The sequence below is a fragment of the Podarcis erhardii genome (assembly GCF_964252035.2).
Source record: "Podarcis erhardii genome assembly, chromosome: Z".
Lineage (NCBI taxonomy): Eukaryota > Metazoa > Chordata > Lepidosauria > Squamata > Lacertidae > Podarcis > Podarcis erhardii.
In genome coordinates, this window is record NC_138504.1 from 9632483 (window position 1) to 9652126 (window position 19644).

The 19644-nt window shown below is 45.0% G+C and overlaps 1 protein-coding gene across 11 annotated transcripts in view; it reads left to right on the forward strand.

Moving 5' to 3' along the window:
* The first annotated feature begins 6218 nt into the window (after nt 1-6218).
* The window catches only part of PASD1 (PAS domain containing repressor 1), a 94726-nt gene continuing 81300 nt past the window's right edge, over nt 6219-19644 (forward strand). For 7 of the 11 annotated variants that reach the window (XM_081847968.1, XM_081847962.1, XM_081847963.1 and 4 more), the window contains exon 1: nt 6220-6705. The gene's annotated coding sequence lies outside the window, so the exon portion shown is untranslated. Of the gene's footprint in view, nt 6706-6879; nt 7051-19644 lie in introns of those variants that run through there. The other 4 variants (XM_081847965.1, XM_081847966.1, XM_081847961.1 and 1 more) reach the window with 2 other exon arrangements.

The following is a 19644-nucleotide window of genomic DNA, read 5'->3' on the forward strand; positions in this document are numbered from 1 at the left end:
CTCTGGCCAATGGGACGGAGTCCAAACGGTTCAAGGGACCTATTTATACCCATGCACGTGACCCAGAGCTTCCTCTTTTGGCACGTGCATTTGGAACACCAACAGCATGCCCTCTGCAAGCTGAGAGAGCAAGAGTGATTTACCTTTGACGGACCGTCCTGGTGATAGCTTTCCATTATCCCTTCTTTTAATTCCTTTCACCCTCTTCCTTTTCCCTTATTTTGATTTAATCGTCCCCATCCTTGCCCTTCCCTTACTAAGAGGGGCTTTCGCCCCACAGGGCTTGCAGCCCCTTAGCGCTCCGTTTCAGAGCTTTTCGTTCCTTTAATTTCTCTACGTTTGTCTTTAGAGTGTCCCCTGAGCACTCCCTTTTCCAATTCTGTATTTGTGGCTTGTGTAGCGATTGCTATTCCCTTAAAGGGCTTTAGCTCTCGAGCTTGTTGATCCAGGGACTCCCGGTGTGCGGTGTTGCTGCAGTGTGGAAAAAACCTCTGCTCAGTAGCGCCTCTTATTTGTTTTCAGAGGAGATTTTGCCCACAGGGTTTTGGCCTTTAGCGTTTCCGGCTGTGGAGTTTCCTCCATTTCCCTGGGCTGGGAGCAGCAATTTTGAGCAGTTATAGCCGCGTCTTTATTTTAAAGAGCCTTGACTTCAGTTTTAGTGGGGCAAATATTTTGAGTTATAGTGATTGTTTTGTTTGCTGTTTTGGCTTTTGAGAGTTCCCTCTCTGTAAGCTTGATGAATTCTGTACCCCTCTCCCAATTTGCTTAAGGTTGGTTGGGGAAATTCCTGGGGCTGGCAAGCATTTTCCCCAGCTTATTTTGGCAGGAGACCATCTTGTGCTGCCATCTTGTTTTGGCGGGAGCGCCATTTTAACGGCTTAAGAGTTTATATATTTTGTATTTTGGGAGAGCTTATTGAGACGCCTGTTAAAAGGAACCCTAGTCCTGCTCTCCCTTTGAAAATGGTAATTAGAGGCCTGTCTCAGTCGCTGCGTTCAGTGCAAGCCCCAGCAGTGCCTCAGCAAATGCTGGATCGTCTGTGTGCTATTGTGGCCAATATGGGTTCAGACCCTGCGGCCTTGACAAGGTTTAATTCGGAGCTTGAGTCATTGGCTCAGCAGTTTGGGAGGCAGCCTGATCCCCAGCCTGGCCCCTCCTCATCTTCTACTGGTTATGAAGCTCATGGTCCCTCTGATGCGAGTGAAGGGAGAGAAGCTTTTGATTCTTCTGGGGCTTTGTTTTCCCAATTGCAGTTTTCCAGGATTCCAGTCCCAGCTAGTCCCAGGGGTCGTCCCAGGAGTATGGGTGCCATGGTTCAGCAGGCCTTTCGGTCTGGACTGCCACATTCGCAGTCGGCACCCCCGGGTTCTGAGAGTCCAGGGCTTCCAGCAGCGCAGCTTATGGGGAGAGGAACTTCTTCTCAGCCAAGCATCGCACATGTTTTTACTTCTGTTCAGGTGCAGCCGGTTCATTCGAGGGAGGCGCTCAGCATCCACTCTTCCAAGGAGGATCTTCCGGTGCCCAGAGTGCGGCAAAAGAGTTGTCGCTCCATGCGCAGGGCCAAGAGGCGCAAAGATACCCGTACTTCTACGGGTATGTCTTCTGAGACATCTGACGATGAGACAGATGTGGTCCTTGGTCTTTATTGGGGCAACGGTGAAGGGGCTTCGGGCCTTCCCAGGTGGGTGTGGCAGCGTAGAGCCAATTCCCACAGGTACAGCCTTCCCCTCAAATGTTTAGATGGCAAACCAGTCAAGGATGTTAAAGTCTCAACCAAAGCGGTCAGGGATATTATTCCTGGTGCGCACTTGCCATCTAGGATCCGCAATAGGATTCTCAATGGCCAGTATGTTGACATTTTCAAACCCCTTCCCCCGAAGAATGTCCGGATAAGGACAAGCAGGTGGTAGGGGAAGGGTAAGGCTGGCTCCCTTAAGGCTGAGAGCTCTTTTGAGAAATGGATCAATGCCTTTCAGGTATTTGCTGGAGTTATTTCTGCAGCGTATCCCCAAAAAAGTTTTCACCTGTGGATTTACCAATTGTTGGTGAGTAAGGATTCTGAATTGGCTGGTCAGGTGGCAACCATAAGCTACGACAAGAGTTTTAGACGTTGTGCCGCCAGGATCCCTTCTACTCGATGGGATCAAAAAGACCTTGATGCGTGGACTACTTATGTCTCTCCGAATTTTGAGAGCAAGTCCACTGAGCAGTCAAAATCCAAGCAAGAGGTTAAGAAGCCAGGAAGGCGCCTTATTTGTTGGGAATATAACAAAGGATCCTGCTAGCGTCAAGGTTGCAGGTTTTCCCACATTTGTGATAAATGTTTTGAGAGCCATTCTGCCACTTCCTGTGGAGTCAAGCTGCCCTTTCGTGGGGCAAGGAGAGGTTCTCAGTGGGATCAGAAAGGATACTCTCCTCCAGCAGTCCACGATGTTAAGTGAGGTCTTATTGACCCTAGCTCATACTCCCATTAAGTTGCCCACCTTATGGGCGCAGGCACCCTGATACAGCTGCTGCTTCCTATTTGTGGCTTGGATTTTCTCAAGGCTTTCATATCTTAGTGGTGTTCCCGCCTAGGGCTACCAAAGCTGAAAATAAAAAATCTGTCACAGAGTTGCCTGTTGTCGCTAGGAGAAATATCATGAAAGAACTGGCTTTGGGTAGGATGACTGGCCCATTTGCACGCCCTCCCTACCCAGATTTGCATCTTTCTCCTTTGGGTGTGGTACCTGAAAAGGCCCCAGGTGAATTTCACTTAATTCACAACTTATCTTACCAGCAGGGTTCATCAGTAAATGATGCTATCCCTCCTGAGCTGTGTTCTGTTAAGTCTGCCACCTTTAACCAAGTGGTCAAGTTGATCAGGAGTTTCGGGAAGGGTGCACTTCTGGCAAAGTGCGATGTAGAAGCTGCCTTCCGCTTACTTCCTGTTCATCCACGATTTTAAGTTGCTGGGGTTCCAATTGGATGGAGCTTATTATGTGGGTAAAGCTATGTCTATGGGCTGCTCTATATCCTGTGCAGCTTTTGAGGCCTTCAGTACATTTTTGGGACTGGGCTTTGCGTACCAAAACAGGTTTTAGGGGCGTGACCCATTATCTCGATGATTTTTTTTTAAAATTCTGCAGCCAATTTGGAGGAATGCTTGCTTCTTTTGCATTCTTCTGTTTCCGGCTTTCCGCTTATCCAGGTGTTCACTCTTGGCTGACCTATGCTGGTGCCCTGGGTCAGCGCTACCTGCATGGCAGGGAGCTAGTTGAACCAGAGTCTATGCAACCATTCACTTTGTGTAATCAATAAAGTTGTGGCCTAAATTCTGCCAAAAACAAACCAAAAATTTGAGTCATGTGTGAATTCATTTAGGGGGGAGGTTTCTGGGTCTGAACACGCAAAACACTGATCTTAGAGCATAGATGACAGACATAAAATGCTGTTTCTTGGGTGACTTCCTCCACATTCAGTAACAGCACACCTCTTTCTGTCTTGGTTCAAACTCTGAAATACCAGTTCTGCTAGTTTTCAGAGTGGCTCAGTTTGAATCTGAGGGAAAGCACCTATTGGCCTGCACCTGTGCCATCCCAATACACCTCCCTCTCTCTCCTCAAAGTTTTGATGAAAAATAAAGTTATTATAAAGCCTTGGCAGAATACCGAATGATGCCTCAGTTTCAGAGGGAAACCACTTTAAATGTTTTTTTTATGACCTCCCTAGGGAAGCCTACCTGGTTCCACCTTACCTCACTTTTCTGCTAATTGTTAAAGCATAGCTATTTCAAGCTCTCTCTTTTTTCCCAAGGCTTCATTCTAATCGTTTTTGAAGTTATGCGCTGATGTAGCTTCTTAATTACTGCATTCTTTGGTTGCATTGTTTAATGTGTTGTTGTATTATTAATAATACAAATCAAATGGGTTATTAGCTGCCTTGTATACTATTTTTTAAATTTTCCTTGTATACTAGAAATATTTTAAATAAATAAATAAATCATACTTACTGACCTTCAGGGTTTGTTGTACAGTATAGATTATAATGGAGTGTATTTGAAATGGTTTGAACACCTTGAATGAGTTAATTACGATTAGTTACCATGCCTACATGCAGAGCAATACTTCACTGGTCAAATTTCTTTCTGTTGGGAGTTTTAAAGCCAGTGCTAGAAAGAAAAATAAATTAAGGTGGCATCCCTAGCAATGGAGGAAAGGGGAAATTGCTGTCTCTGACTGTTCACAAAAATAGATGGGGCTTAACTCAGTCTTTCCCTGCTCTGGAATATTTTCTTCCTGTGAAAGAGGGACTTTTTGTTAAGAGAAATGGCACTTTCCATCCACTGCAGGGCATTCCTCCTCCCCCCCCCCCGCCAGGCCAGTTCTTGTATCGTGTTCCAGGTTTGAGAAGCGGCATTAACAACTTATCCTAATATTTACCTTTTAACAATATTTAAGTTTGAAAAGATTTCATGTGATTGTGTCTGCTAGGCTAATATATGCAAAGTACTGGAAATGAGCAAACAACTTCAAAGAAAAAGTAATCCAGCATTAAAGGAGTGGGTCACAAAACTGGAACATGTCTGAATGAAACTGAAAATGATTTACATCTTACTGGAATGTCAAGACGAAAAAATACTGTTGTTGTTTTTCCCCCTTGCTTAGAATGGGAGTGTTAATCCTCTCCCTCAATAAAACGGTGTGTGCCTCTGCTTAAGTTATTTGCTTATTTTTGTGATATTATTCTCCTATTTTATTATTTTGCTCATTCACCCATTTCAGTGCTTTAATGTTTGCAAGTTGCTTTTAAACAGAAAAGATGCAAATTATATATATTATGTATATATAATTGTATTACATATATACAAGTGAAGCCTGGGCACACTTTGTACATGCTTGGAGGAACTGTTAGCCCAGCAAGGTTGTGGAGCTGTGCAGTTTGAAGGGAAGGCTTCTTAGCTCAGTGGCGAAGCACCTGCTTGGCATGCAGAAGGCCTCAGGTTCAATCCTTGGCATCTGCTTAGTTGGGGCTCAGTATATTAAGCTGAATAAAATCAGTTTTCCCTCCTCCTGGGTGTGCCAAAAAGCAAGAGAATGAGAAACAAATTCTGTGTGGGTTCTAATGAAGCCATCACAAATACACACACACAAACACACACACACACACACACACACACACACACACACACAGATTCAAAGCGGCGGGAAAGGAGCAGCCCGTTTGTTCGCCTCGTTCGCGCGCGCGCTCCCTTCCCGAGCGGCCCTGGAGCGCTTGGGCTCTCTCTTCCTCTCTGCCTATGTAGCTGTTGCCACCGACGCTCAGCTCTCGCGCTGACCTACTTTCCACGCCAGATTCCCAGCGTGCCAACCTGGGGAGCGCGCAGCACAGGCGCGCGCAGGAGCGCGCCAGAGAGAGCACTGGGAGCCCTTGCTTGTCAACTCTCCGTGGCGGCAGCTCATCCTCGGATGGGACGCCTCGCTACGCTGCGCTGCCTGCTTGATGCTGCTGCCGCCGCCACCGCCGCTCCTCGGTCCTTTGGAGTTTGGCTGCCATCACCACTTCAGGAGGGATGTTCCTGAAATGTGTTCTCCCTCCTCCTTGGCTGTGCCAAGCGAGACAGATAAATAAATAGCGCGCGTGCACCCACACTTATACCAAGGCTCTCTCTCTTTCAGCGTGGGTGGCACTCTCTAGCCACCTCCGCTTGGCTGGGCATGATTGGGATGGGTTCAGCTGAACCCTTCCCCGCCTCCACCCCCCCCCCACATAGCAACCCGGCTTCCATTACTATCCAATATCTGGACCGGCTCTCTTCTGTCAGAGATTCCCATTAAGGCGCGCTCCGTGGGAACATTTCCCCCTCATGCCCAGCGAGTTCCTTCTGCCGGTGCCTGAGGATGCGCTCCTCCTCTCCTTCACGTGCACGAGTAGGTCTCTCAGCTTATCTACCTAAATCTCCCCTCCTCTAAAGTAAGGGAGCTCTTCGTTATGCGTGTCCCACAGCACAGCAGAGGTTCGCTTCCCCGAAGCGCGCCGCCGCCGCCGCCGCCCTACTCAGCGCTTCTCGCTTTTGACACAGCTCTTGGCAAAGCGCGCTCTCTCTGTGTGTGTCTCTTCCTTCCTTTCCTCCAGTCCCGTCCTCCGCCTCGGCCCTCCCTTCAAAAGATGTGGCTGGCTGACTAAACTGACTGGACTTCTCCGCGAGCTAGAGGCGCGCGCACGCGCTCCCGGGTCCTACTGACCCAGGAGGAGCGGCGGGAGCGCGCCCGCAGCCCGGGCGATGATGCCAAGGGAGGACGGGCTAACCCCAGCAAGCCGTGCATGTATGTGTGTGTGTGTGTGTGTGTGTGTGTGTGTGTGTGTTGGGGAGTTACACAACCAGTCAGGGCAGATTGCGTGCTGCAAATGTGAGTTTTCCCCAAGTAAGCCAAAGCTCCCGTCTATCTTTCTCCACCTCTTACTTGGACCAACCCCGTCTTCTTATTTTTAATTTTTAATTTTTTGGGGCGCCCCTTCAAGTGCCCTCATTGTTACCACTTTCTGGAGACGTTTCCCTCCGCCCTTCCTTAAACAGTTTTCGGTTTTATTACGACTGTTGTTGTTATTCTGCTTGGGAAGGCGAGAATCGAAAAGATGATATGTGGTTCCTTCTCCTGGAGGCTGGCACCAGAACTGAGGACCCTCGCTGCTGTTGGTCGGGCATCTTCTTAGAAGAGAAGCTGGGTAAGTTCTTGCACTGGGGGCAGTTCGACTTTCTTTCAAACCGGGGTTCTCCCCCACCCACCCCCCACCACAGCGCGGTATGTTTGTTTTGCATATTTGCCTGGCATGTGCAGGCAGTCTAGGTGCCCGATGTGGGTGGTAACTTACTCTGTGCGGCATAAAAGTTTTGCGTTCTGGGGGTTGTCGGGGTTTATTTGCTCCCCTTGGTTGCAAGGCAATTGTTTTGTTTTGCAACTGCCTTTCCCTTTAATGAAGATGCCTGCAAGGTGAAGGAAATGGATGTGTTGGAAGATTCCCGGTCCGTCCTCGTTTCCTGATCTCCCAAATCGCGCTAAAGTCCTGTTGGTAGGACCTTTTTAAAACTCGCAGCAATGTATTTCAGCCTGAAAAGTAATTTTCTTTCTTTCTTTCTTTCTTTCTTTCTTTCTTTCTTTCTTTCTTTCTTTCACAAACCAGTGGAATGTGACAGGTTTTGACATCCAGGGAATCTTTAGCTAGACCAGGGCAGATTGAAATGGTCTTGCTAGGTGTATATTATAACTTTGAATCAAATCAGAACCATGGAAACAAATGGAGAAGCATCTTTAATTTAAAGTCATCAAGGCTTACCTGTGTCTGAGTAGATTTTGGTGAACAAATAGCATAATTAATTCAAAATACTATGCATAGTTTGAGTTTCAAAGGTATCATATAAGGAAGAAGGCTGTTCCATAGTGTGCCCAGTTTGCTGTAAAAGAGAGTGATTTATCTTAGGTACAGATGAATGTGGTTGTGATGGATGTTGCCAGCTTTCTCAGTCTTTCATTGCAGAAGTCTATTAGAATGGTCCAACAGCAAAGGGGGGAAGCTAAGTCATATTCTGATATATAGATGTTTGATGCGAGGTCAAAAAGTTACTCTCTGTCTGACTTTGCAGACTGCTTATAAACAGGGAATTGTGGAAAAATGCTTATCAGCCGACAAAAACTGTAAATTGATTGCTCTTGTGAGTGGTTTGTATTAGAAATGTACAGCTAAGCCATGCCCAGGTGACTCAGGCAGTGTCATAACCATCTTACAGAATGCCTGGCCTTTGTAAAATTACACAATCCCAAATGTCAGATCTGAGCCACCAGATATCCCGTTTTACCAGTCTACCTTAGATCCACCGTAAGTAGATTTAGAGAAGCAGCCCTGCAATGAATTGGAGGAGGAGGAGGAGGAGGAGAAGGAGGAGAAGAGGGGCAGTTGAGATGACATGATAATTAGTTGGGCTGTGATCTTCAAAACATACTTGGGAATAGTGCCATGAGCTTTAGTGGGAATAGTAAAGAACAAGTGGACTGAAAACTACAACTTTAAACAATTGAACAAACATCCTCCTGTTTCAGGAGAGATTTTAGGGGGATGGGGTTGGTATTAGCAAACCTTTTTAGCAAGGTGCACTTGAAAACAGACATCATTATCCTCAGACATCCTTAAAAAGGGTGCAGTAGGAATATGCTAAGAGGGAAGAGATTTATTACAGGGAGATTATTTACCTTGCCCAGTAAAAGCAGTGTTGATCTAATTAGTGAGACAAAATGTTCCATTTGTTCAGACTCTGAAATGTCAGGAGTCATTCTGTTTCTTAATAACAACAAAAACCCATACTGCTAATTCACCTGTAGTTGCCTACCCTAATTTATGGGATTCTTTTCTGCTAATACCTGGGGCTTTGGATAGGTCCATCACCTGATGAAATATATCTTAGCTGATTGGTTGTATGAATTTTAATTGATTCACCAATTAATTAAAGGCAGACGAATCTACAAAAATGCACATGCAAGGAAATCAATACCGCTGCAAAGAAAGTAAGTAAAACGAGTTACTTAAAAAGAGGGATTAGCTCCTGTGTGAGGTAGAATAATGTGGTATCTAATAGCAGATTTTTTAAAAAATAGATATTTTAATACAAAAACTGTGCATAGAGTGTTTTGCAATACATAGTTTTTGTAAGCCCTTGTAACACTTTTTTTCAAAAAAAGTCTGCTGTTAGTTAATCAGCATTAACATATTTTTAGTAAATCAAGTTTTTTTCAAGAAAAAAGAAAAAACACACTGATTAATGTTAAACCATTTAATGGCCTAATAGTGCACATCTATGCTCAAAATAAAGGCATGCTGTGTTCCTTGAAAGTAAAGCCCATTGAACTCAGTGTAATTTACTTACAAATGTTACAGCTCTAGTTTTGGACTAGTAAGCAGCTTTTAAGATCCAATATCAAAATTGGTACGGACAAGTTTGATGCAAACAGTGTACCATCTTATTGGGGGGGGGGAGGAAAAGCACTTGTACAGTATAATAGGTATGGGGAAATCTGAGGCGCCAAATGCAGCCCCCCAAAGTCACTCTATTTGGCCCTTGAGATTTGCTCCAGGCCACACCCTTTTACAAGGTCATGCCCTTGTCATGTCAGGCCACATCCCTCTCTCAACCAGCCCCGCCCTGCACTCTCAAGTCATTTTGACTGACTGGAGCAGGCTTCCTCAACCTCGGCCCTCCAGATGTTTTGAGACTACAATTCCCATCACCCCTGACCACTGGTCCTGCTGGAGTGTATCAGTGAAATGTAATAATGCCTCTTGCTTGCCTAGATAGAAAAGCAGTGTGACTCTAAGGGAGAACATGAAAAGATGTGTGTGGTGTAAAAAAAAACCCCTCTGACTATACAGCCCATGAGCTATGAACATCCTTGTTTCCTTAGATTCTCAACCTGTGCACAGCAGCGGAGGAAGTTGCTCAGGCGCCTGGGGTGAGCTGCCCATAGGGGTAGGGTGAGTGATCCATAGGGGCAGGACGAGTTGCCCATAGGGGTGGGGTGAGGGCAGGACACCCCACGGGGCCTCTGGAGTCTGCCTGCCTCCTCCCACTCAGCCGTCCTACAGCTGGGAAGGCGGCAGCAGGTGGACAGTTTGGGCAGGAGAGACGCATGGCTCAGGCACACTGCAGGTCCCGCTAGTGCCACCCGGCATTTTGTCACCCCACCTGGGGTGACCCGCACCCACCACACACCCCTTCCTCCGCCCCTTCCTGTGCATTTAAAAGGCACATAAGTGATTTATAGATAGAAAATGAAGAAGTTGGCATGTTCAGATGCTTGGACACTGGTGCAGGATGGTCCCAGAGACCCATAGCTATCAGGATTTGATCTATTATGTTCATCAGAGGCTGTGGCCTGTGTGGGGTAGTGGTTAGAGTGTTGGATTAGTGCTTCATGTTCAGAAGGGGACTTTGGACTACAGTGGTGCCCCGCAAGACGAATGCCTCGCTAGACGAAAAACGCGCAAGACGAAAGGGTTTTTCGTTTCTTGAGTTGCTTCGCAAGACAAATTTCCCTATGGGCTTGCTTCGCAAGACGAAAACGTCTTGCGGGTTTGCTTCCTTTTTCTTAAAGCCGTTAATACCCGGGGAATCCGCGCTCCACAAGACGAAAAAATCGCAAGACGAAGCAACTCGCGGAACGAATTAATTTTGTCTTGCGAGGCACCACTGTAGTCAATACCTCCCAGCCTAACTTACCTCCCAGGGTTGTTGTGGGAATCAAATGAGGAGGTGAATCATGTCCATCACATTGGGCTCCTTGGAGAGAAAAAAGTGGGATACAGTGGTACCTCGGGTTACATATGCTTCAGGTTACATACACTTCAGGTTACAGACTCCGCTAACCCAGAAATAGTACCTTGCGTTAAGAACTTTGCTTCAGGATGAGAACAGAAATCGTGCTCCGGCGGCGGACGGCAGCGGGAGGCCCCATTAGCTAAAGTGGTGCTTCAGGTTAAGAACAGTTTCCGGTTAAGAACGGACCTGCGGAACAAATTAAGTACGTAACCTGAGGTCCCACTGTATAAAAAATAAATATAAAAAAGCACAGGTGGGCAACTTTGTTACCCAAAGGCTGCATGCATCCCTGATGTCATTTTATGTGGTCTTCTTAGGATCATAGAAGGCTTGTCATATACCAAGTTAGAACATTCGTCCACAGATGGTATTTAACATCCACCAGATTGGCGAAAATGTCTTTAAAAAGTAAAAAAAAAGGTATTATGTTGGAAGTGTGAAGAAAATGAGGGATCCTTTTGCCACATTTGGTGGTCCTGTAAAGTAATTAAGGAATATTGGAAAACTATATATAATGAATTTAAAAATATATTTTTTAAAAAAAACTTTCCCCAAAGACACCCGAGATTTTCCTCTTGGGGGTGGTAACAACAGATGTCTCCCCTCCACACAAAAAAACGAAAGAGTCTATTACTATACGCCATTGCCACAGATAGAACCTTATTGGCACAAAGGTGGAGAACAAGTCTAGTACCCACTAGGGAAGCTTTTAATGTTTGATGTATCACAGTATTTTAATATTCTTTTGGAAGCCGCCCAGAGTGGCTGGGGAAGCCCAGCCAGATGGGCGGGGTATAAATAATAAATAATAAATTATTATTATTATTATTATTATTATTATTATTATTATTATATAAGGAAGAATGGCAGTGTAAAATGCTCTAGTATGCTGAACTGTCTGGTCTGATGAACAGGATAAGAGAAAATGAAGATAGTGAATACAAGGAGGAATAGATAATGTTTATTGACTATTTCAAGAACCAGTACAAATACACAGCTTAGCAGGTCTCGAGTAAATCCAGCAGAGTTGAAATATATATTTTTAATAAATTGGATGATTAAAAAGGTGTGGATTACACGGAGTAGCAGAAAAGCAAAGGAACCAGGAAAAGTGTGGAAGGGAAGTCATACGGTATATGTATACATACTGTATTTGGTACGAAGATGTAAGTGGGACAGGGGGAGAGGAGGGGGCTTAAAGATGCTATTTGTTCCTGTTTTGGAAAATGCAAATAAAAAAAATGGAAAAAAGAACATTCGTCTTTATGCACTGTAAACTGACTGGCTCTCCAGGGTTTTAGGCAGGAGGCATTCCCAGCTATACCTGAAGATGCCAGGGACTGAACTTTGTACCTTTTGCAGGAATAGTAGATGTTCTGCTACTTAGCCGTGATCTTTTCGTATTCCTACATCCCATCAGGGCAGCTTCCTTCCCGTTTGCATCTTTATTTTCCTGGACTTTTAAAAGCTTTCCCTCACTCTTTCTGTGCAGTTTTAGATCAGTTGGAAGGGGCAGTTTTTCACATCATGGAAATAGACGGTTTTTGATTAAATTATTGCTTGTGTGGCTTGTATATGTTTTATTCACCAGCTGTCTGAGAAAAAAAGTGCATAGGCTTCTACCATACATCTGTGAGATACTACTTTCACTTGAAAAGCAATATACATATTTGAGAGTAACTGCTTCAACCCCAGTGGGGCTTACCTCTGAGTAGAACTTCGTAGGATTGAGATTCTCAGTTAGTCATAGAGAAAACTAAAGCAGGGTTGCGTCTCGCTCCATCCATCATTAGCTCTGACTCTGCCCACTATGCAATGGGTTCCTAGAGGAATGAATGAATAATAAAATAGAATAAAATAAAATAAAATATGTTACCCTTCCTGATCCAGACCACTCCATTTAAAGTACATTATGGCAGTTTTGTGTGCAATCCTAACCATATCTACTCAGATGTGAAACCTATTGAATTCAATGGGTCTTTTTCCCAGATAAGTGGGACTAAGATGGCAGCCATTTTTTATTTTTATTTTGGTGAAGACAGCTTGAATCAGAAAGCCTTTTGGGTGGAGTTGGAGGCAGGGATGTCAACACAAATAAAATACTGGAGGGGGGCAGATAAGCCCCACCCCACGTAATTGATCACAAAATGTGGCATTCACACCATTTGAATAGCCATGCCTATCGGGGTTTTATTTTGGGGAGCGGGGTAGGATGAAAGGACCTCGGCCTCTAGGAGTTGTCATAGCAAGTAGGCCTGATAACCACTCTGGGGTCTTTTATATTCTTTATTTATATTCTTTATTAAAAATAAAAAAGAATTATAAGGCGAAAGAAGAAGAAAAGGGAGAGGGAAAACTTATAAACTTACAAAATTGTTATTATACTCATCCTAAACCTGGAATAGGGGATGCGGGTGGTGCTGTGGGTTAAACCACATAGCCTAGGATTTGCCAATCAGAAGGACAGCGGTTCAAATCCCCACGATGGGGTGAGCTCCCATTGCTCAGTCCCTGCTCCTGCCCACCTAGCAGTTCGAAAGCACGTCAAAGTGCAAGTAGATAAATAGGTACCGCTCCGGCGGGAAGGTAAACGGCTTTTCCGTGCGCTGTTCTGGTTCGCCAGAAGCAGCTTAGTCATGCTGGCCACATGACCCAGAAGCTGTACACCGGCTCTCTTGGCCAATAAAACGAGATGAGCGCCGCAGCCCCAGAGTCAGTCACAACTGGACCTAAGGGTCAGGGGTCCCTTTACCTTTTAAACCTGGAATATTGCACCACTTGGAGATTGCGGTGGTATGCAACACTATTTTAGCTTTCTCTTTAACTAGCCAGTTTTCTGCCTTGGAGGCCTTTCCATCCTTCCATGCAGGAGCATTTGGGCATCTTGGTTCTAGTTGCAGTCGGAAGTTGCACAGTGATTTTTTTTCCTTCCCCTACTGCGTAGTAATAACAATCTACGGTTTTCAGCCGGCAAATATTGAAGTGTTATTGAACCAAATATCTTCTCCCCATATGCATTGCTCTTAATTTACTGCCCTTCGTATGTATTTATGGTGGTGTAAACGCCAGCAGGATCTGCCCCAATGGATTTCAGTTTGCCAGTAACATCCAGGCTTGTACCATCGATGCTGGAGAAGACTCACCATTCTGTATCACAGCTGTACTGCCAGCCTCTGAGACAGAAGCATGCTGTTACAAGTATTGCTCTTTGCAAAAGCACTTTAAGGAGGAAATGAACGTTCATTGAATTTAACAAAGTTTTCTTGTTTACTTCAGTGACTAATAATGTCCTGAACCGTATCCTAAACCCATCAGCTCTCTTACAACGGTTGATATGTTCAGGATGCTGTTAGGGACATGGAACTAGAGAACATTTACCTCTGTTCTGTTGCTGTAGCTGTGTTTCCTCCCCTATGTTTTTTACACTCAGTGGGTTGTAGTCTAGTCAAGAGTAAAACCCACTAAAACTAATGAACATAATTACATGGGCATATCAGTTTCAAGGAGTCTACTCTAATTTAGTTAAGCACAACCCCAAATCTAATGCCAAATGAATTCTGATCATGTTTAAGGAAGCGTCTGCAGCCAAGATTACAATCTGAATCATTGGGACTTACTTCTTCTTAGATGTGCATAATTTTGTACTTTTAAGAACATGGAGAGTGACCTTTTATCTGATCAGACTGTGTCTGCTCTGCTGGGTTTCAGAAAGAGATCTTCCCCATCATGTGCTAACCCAGTGGATGCCTTGAATTATGGTCAGGGGTGCCACGGGAAACACTGGCCTCTGTCCCTCTTTCCATCCCTCTCTCCTCTGATGCCCTCTTGCATCTCTGCCTCCCAAAGACTTGCACAGTTGTTTGTTGCAGCAGCCCTCGCTACAAGTGAATGGTGCCTCTGGGGATGACCAGGGGGTGCTTCCCAAGCCCCTGTGGGGCAGTGTGAGGAGACACCTCTCTTTGGGGCTGGGCTGGGGCCAGCTTAGAGACCAGGGGCGGCAGCAGCGACTGCCCAGAGGACTCCCAAGGAGAGGAGAGAGGAGAGAAGGCTGAGGGAACACTCCACAAGGGAGGGTGCTCAAAAAGGGGTAAGGGCTTGCCAGCTCTGCAGGCAAGGGGTGACTTAGCTGGGCTCCTGAACCCCAAAGGGGTGCCATAGAAAGAATGCAGTTGGTCAAGGGGGCCATGGACTCAAAAAGGTTGACAATCTCCGAGATGCCTGGGGTTAAATATAGAACTTTCTGCATGCAAGCAAACCTTTTCCACTGATCTACTACTCTGTCTTATTGGTTGGCTGCCCCCCTGCTCACCACCACCTTTGCCACTCATTTCCAGTTCCGTATGGGACTGGACTTGGATTCAGGTGGCTCTACTATTCTTTTTTAATTTAGTGCTGTGGCCAATCATTGTGTGTGCATGTGTATATATATGCATGTGTGTCTTAAGGATCTGAATAGCATTGGTGGTAATAAAAAAATGCAGAAATCACTGTTCATTAAAGGCAAATGAAATTGTTTTGCATTGGTGTCTAAAACCCAAAGGATCTGGAACCAGGCATGCATATCCTGGAAGCCAGTTCTGTAGACTGGGTGGGAGTAAATAAAAAAATGTAATTTGCAGTTGCCACCCCAGTTTTTGTAGTCCCATCAGCACCCCCCCTTCCCTTAAAGCAAATTCCATCTTCAAGAAAGGGGTTTCTACAGGACCTCAACCATAAATCACACACATACACAGCTGATGCAGTTTGTTCTTTTTTGTTTTAAAGAAAACCCTGCATGTTACTCATTTAATGGCTGGTTCTTCCTGCCCTCTGCAACTCGTGTGCAGTTTGCCCAGAGATGGCTCTCGTCCACATATTTCTGATCATGAACCAGCTGCACAGACTTGTTATTTCCATTTGCATAAGGGAGGTGTTTAATACACCCCCTCACCCCCTCCATCGTAGTCCACCATGTACTGATGCATTCTTCTGACCCCCATAACAAGGCTGTAAATATCTGCAGAAAGTAAAGGTTGGGGTGCATGTTAATTGTTTGGGCTTGTTTTGCCTGTGTGTGAGATGCTTCTGTCAGACCAATCACCCAATCCCACCACCCTTCTGAGTAATACCCCTCCCTACCTTCTCACTATGTAGAAGGGTCTGGTGACTTCTGTTTCAGTGTATCTGAAGAAGTGTGCATGCACACGAAAGCTCATACCAAGAACTAACTTAGTTGGTCTTTAAGGTGCTACTGGAAGGAATTTTTTTATTTTGTTTTGACAGAGGTGAATGTGTTACTCCTCTTCTAAGTGCACATCAGGTCCTTTAAAAAATGGGCAAAGGGAAGCACACAGCACATAAAACTGCACTAGGGTGTGAAGTCTTGGATGTTCTCCCTGCAGAGGAACAACTATTTTTTCAAAGGAATTGTGGATGTAAAATATACACCGCCTCCTCTTTCTGCTAGGAACTGAAAACAATTTAAGATTCTTAGCCTGGAGCATAGATTTGACAGCTGATAAGCTGTCCTCTTCCTAGAATTTGAAATAGCAGTGCACTCTCAGAAAGTAATAAAAGAGGAAGTCTGATTTACCTCCCTCTGGTAAGTTATCTGATCTTATTTTGCTTCTCTTACTCTTGAAGTCAGGGGCAAGGCTTCCAAGTTTACATTTTTACTATGTGCCTCTCTCAGCAGATGCAACACGTGTTATATTAACTCTTCAGTTACCACCATGACGACTTGCATGAGTCAGCATTTTTTTAAAAAACAGTGAATCTGATCTTCTCTTTTGCAGCGGACAGCAGTTTTGAGACTGTGGTTGATATTTCCTGTTTTCTATATTGATTTAATGACAGGGAGTCAATGGGCAAAGAGAGTTGCCAAAAATAGTAATTTATGGCTGCTGTCTGCTGATTGATGTTTGTATTGAACAAGTCACATTTGTTAATACTGGAAGATTGCCGGACATCTTAATTTAGGAGTTCTCTACTAACTGAATAATGAGGCACTTAATTTTGCAAAAACCACAAGGCTATTATTATTACAGGTGATTGTTTTGATACAGTAATCTCTCTTCTTCGGCAGGGGTTTTGTTCCAAGAGTTCCACATACAGTATACACAAAAATCATGTATAGCATACTGAAACTTTTGGAGCTGCCCCATGGCTAGCTGTTGAGGGGAAGAAACAGAACATCTTTAACACTCCCCAGCCAGTGTGCTGAGCCAGCCTTGGCCAGCAAGCAAGGTGGAGAGCTTAAAAGTTCCCGCTTGGTGTTACCCAGTGCAAAAAGAGCTTTTAAACTCTTTGCCTCGTCCGCACAGCATGCTAGCTCTTGGAAGGCTAGGGATGCTCATGAGAGGTCTCACCTGGATTGCCCTGCAAAATCTCATGAGAGCATCCCAGAGCCAGTACACTGAGGGGGGCCTTGCATTTGTGCTGGGTAACCCAAGTGGACCCCATGAAAATAGCCTTTACGCTCTCTGCCTTGCTTAGCATATGACTTGCACAAATTCAACCAGCCCATCCTCAACCGCATTATCAGAGGCAACAGGACTGGTTCCCCCACAGTGGGTTACCTCACCGAGGGGGGTGCTGCAGGGCTTTGCAACTATGATGTAGTGGTAAATGCAGAACAGAAGGCAAGAGGCGGGATGGGGAGCGCCAAATTTTGGCCTTGCACAGGGTGCTGCTGAAATTTGGAAAACCAAGTGGTTGAAATTGTGCAAGACAGAGGGTTGGACTAGATGACCCTTAGCGTCCCTTCCAACTCTACACATCTATGATTCTATGAAATTTAAATTGAATTTTAAATTGTGCTTTATTTTTTAATTAATCTGTTATAGTTCTTATTTGCTTATATTATATTTTTCTGATGTGTGTGTGTCTTGACATTGATTTGATTTTGCTTTGTGAACTGCCCAAGGGATTTATGCTATGGGATAGGCAAATATATATGCAACGGGAATCTTTGAATTCAAGCCTGTGGTATAAGCTTGCCAACTTAACTTTGTACAGTACTTCAGGAATGTAGTTGATTGCAATTAATAAACAGGATCATATGAGTGAAGGTGGTTCTTTAGCTAGTTGGGTGAAAAATATTTAGTGCATCTTCTAGAATTCTCAGTAGAGCTCAAGTTGGTGCCATCACTTAGCAGACAAAATAGCACACCTATGGAGGGCAGATATACCGTACTTTCTTCTTTGGTTACCTGACTACACCTTGTGTTTGCATTTATCTCCTTCCCAGCTCTTTCTCTGTGTTCTTGCCAGGTTCCCCCATCTGTTTTGTTTTGTTTGTATTTTTACCATGTGTCCAATTCCTTAAGGCAAGAGCAGGGAACCCCTGTCAATCTGAGAGCTGCATTCTTCTATGGACAACTTCAACCTTTTGGAGGCTGCATGCCAGTGGTGGGCAGAGGTTTAGCCAGAGGCAAGAAGTGAGTGAGCGCAATGCTTCAGGACCAGTTTTTAGACTGAATTGTCCTTGGTCCCCACGATAGATGACTCTTCAGGAGAGGGACATGGGGAGCAGTGGCGTAGCGTGGGTTGTCAGCACCCGGGGCAAGGCAAGTGATTTGCGCCCCCTAACCCGTGGATTTGCGCCCCCTAACCCGTGGATTTGCCCTAACCCCAGAAGTTGCGCCCGGTGCGGCCGGCCCCCCCTGCACCCCCCACGCTACGCCACTGATGGGGAGTGCAATCCTGTTGCTCTTGCTTTACATCTCAGTGACTTTCAGTACTGTTGACCATGGTATTCTCTTGAGTTGGTGGCACTGTTTTCAGTGGCTTCACCTCTACTTAAGGGGCTGACTCAGAAAATAGTGATGGGCGATTATTGGTTTGCCCCCTGGCAGTTGTGCTGTGGGATGTAGCAGGGCATTATTTTGTACCCAATATAAAGCTGGTGATAATGGTCATTATGAGATTTGGGGCATGGTGTCATCAATATGCTGATGACACCCAACTCTGTTTCTCTGTTAGATCTCATTCAGGAGACGCTGCAACTTTTCTGAGCTGGTACCTGGATGCAGTGGTGACTGGATGAGAACCAATAAACTGAGACTGAATCCTGGTAAGACTTCATGTGTGAGCAGTTCTCAGGACCAAAAGTTGGGGAGTTTTTCAGTTCTGGAGCACTCCCTCTGAAAGAACAGATAGGTAGTTTGGGAGTAGTCCTAGATCTGCCTTCATCACTGGATGCTCATTAACCTCAATGGTGAGGAATGCCAATTATCAATATAAGTTGGTGCACCAACTGTGATTTCTTCCTGGACAGGAATAGCTTGACCACTGTGATTTATGCATTTGTAACCTTGCAATTAGTCTGCAGTAAAGCACTCTGTGGGTCTTCCCTACACCTTGAAAGCTGGTGCAGAATACTTCAGCCAGGTTATTCAGTGGTGAACCTGGAGTGCCACCTTTTTCATCTGTGCTAAGAGAACTGTGTTGGCAGCCAATTAGCTACCCAGCAATGCTCAAGATCTTGTTATTAACATACAAAGCTCTGAACAACAATAATGTTGCCTGAAGGACCGGCTGCCCCTGTACAAACCTGCAAAATTGCTAGAGATCTTATTTGGGGGAGATTTTACTTGTGGTACTACACCAGTGACCTGATACTGTATAACATAGCTTTCTATTTTTGTATGTACAATGTCCCTTTAAAAGCAACCCCTATTCCCCACTTATTTTTCTTCCCTTAGAAAGCTGCCTTACAACAAGTCACACAAATGGTCCAAATACTGTAGCTCTGCACTGCCTACAGCATTGGTTCTCAGACTCCCCCCCCCCCCCCCGGCTAACATTTTCAGAATAAAAATTTGCTCATGCCACACTGCATTTCTTATTGATAAGAAGTACATTGGAAAGCAAAAAAAGAAACAACTTCTAGCAGTGCTTGATTTTGAAAAGGTATCTATCCATATTATGCAAATAAAATAACATTTTGATGCGATACCATATTACACTGAAATGTTTCTTTGTTTGTCCCTGAATCTTCCTGCCACACTTGCAGTCGCCTCCTGCCAACCAATGTGGCATGCCACAACCTTTGAGAGCCATGGGTCTATGGTGCCTGAAAGTAGCTCTCCTAGGTTTCAGACAGCCCTATCTGGAGATGCTAGGAATTGAATGTGGGTCTTTCTGAACACCAAGCAGGTGCTCTAGCACTGAGCTACATTCTGTTGATTCGAATAAACCCTGCTTCAGACCTGCCAGGGAACTGTGCATAACCCTTTAAATAAACCCATTATATTTACTTAATGGGGAACAACAGACAACAAAGGTGCCACCTTGTCTGAACCGTGACAACTCAGAGA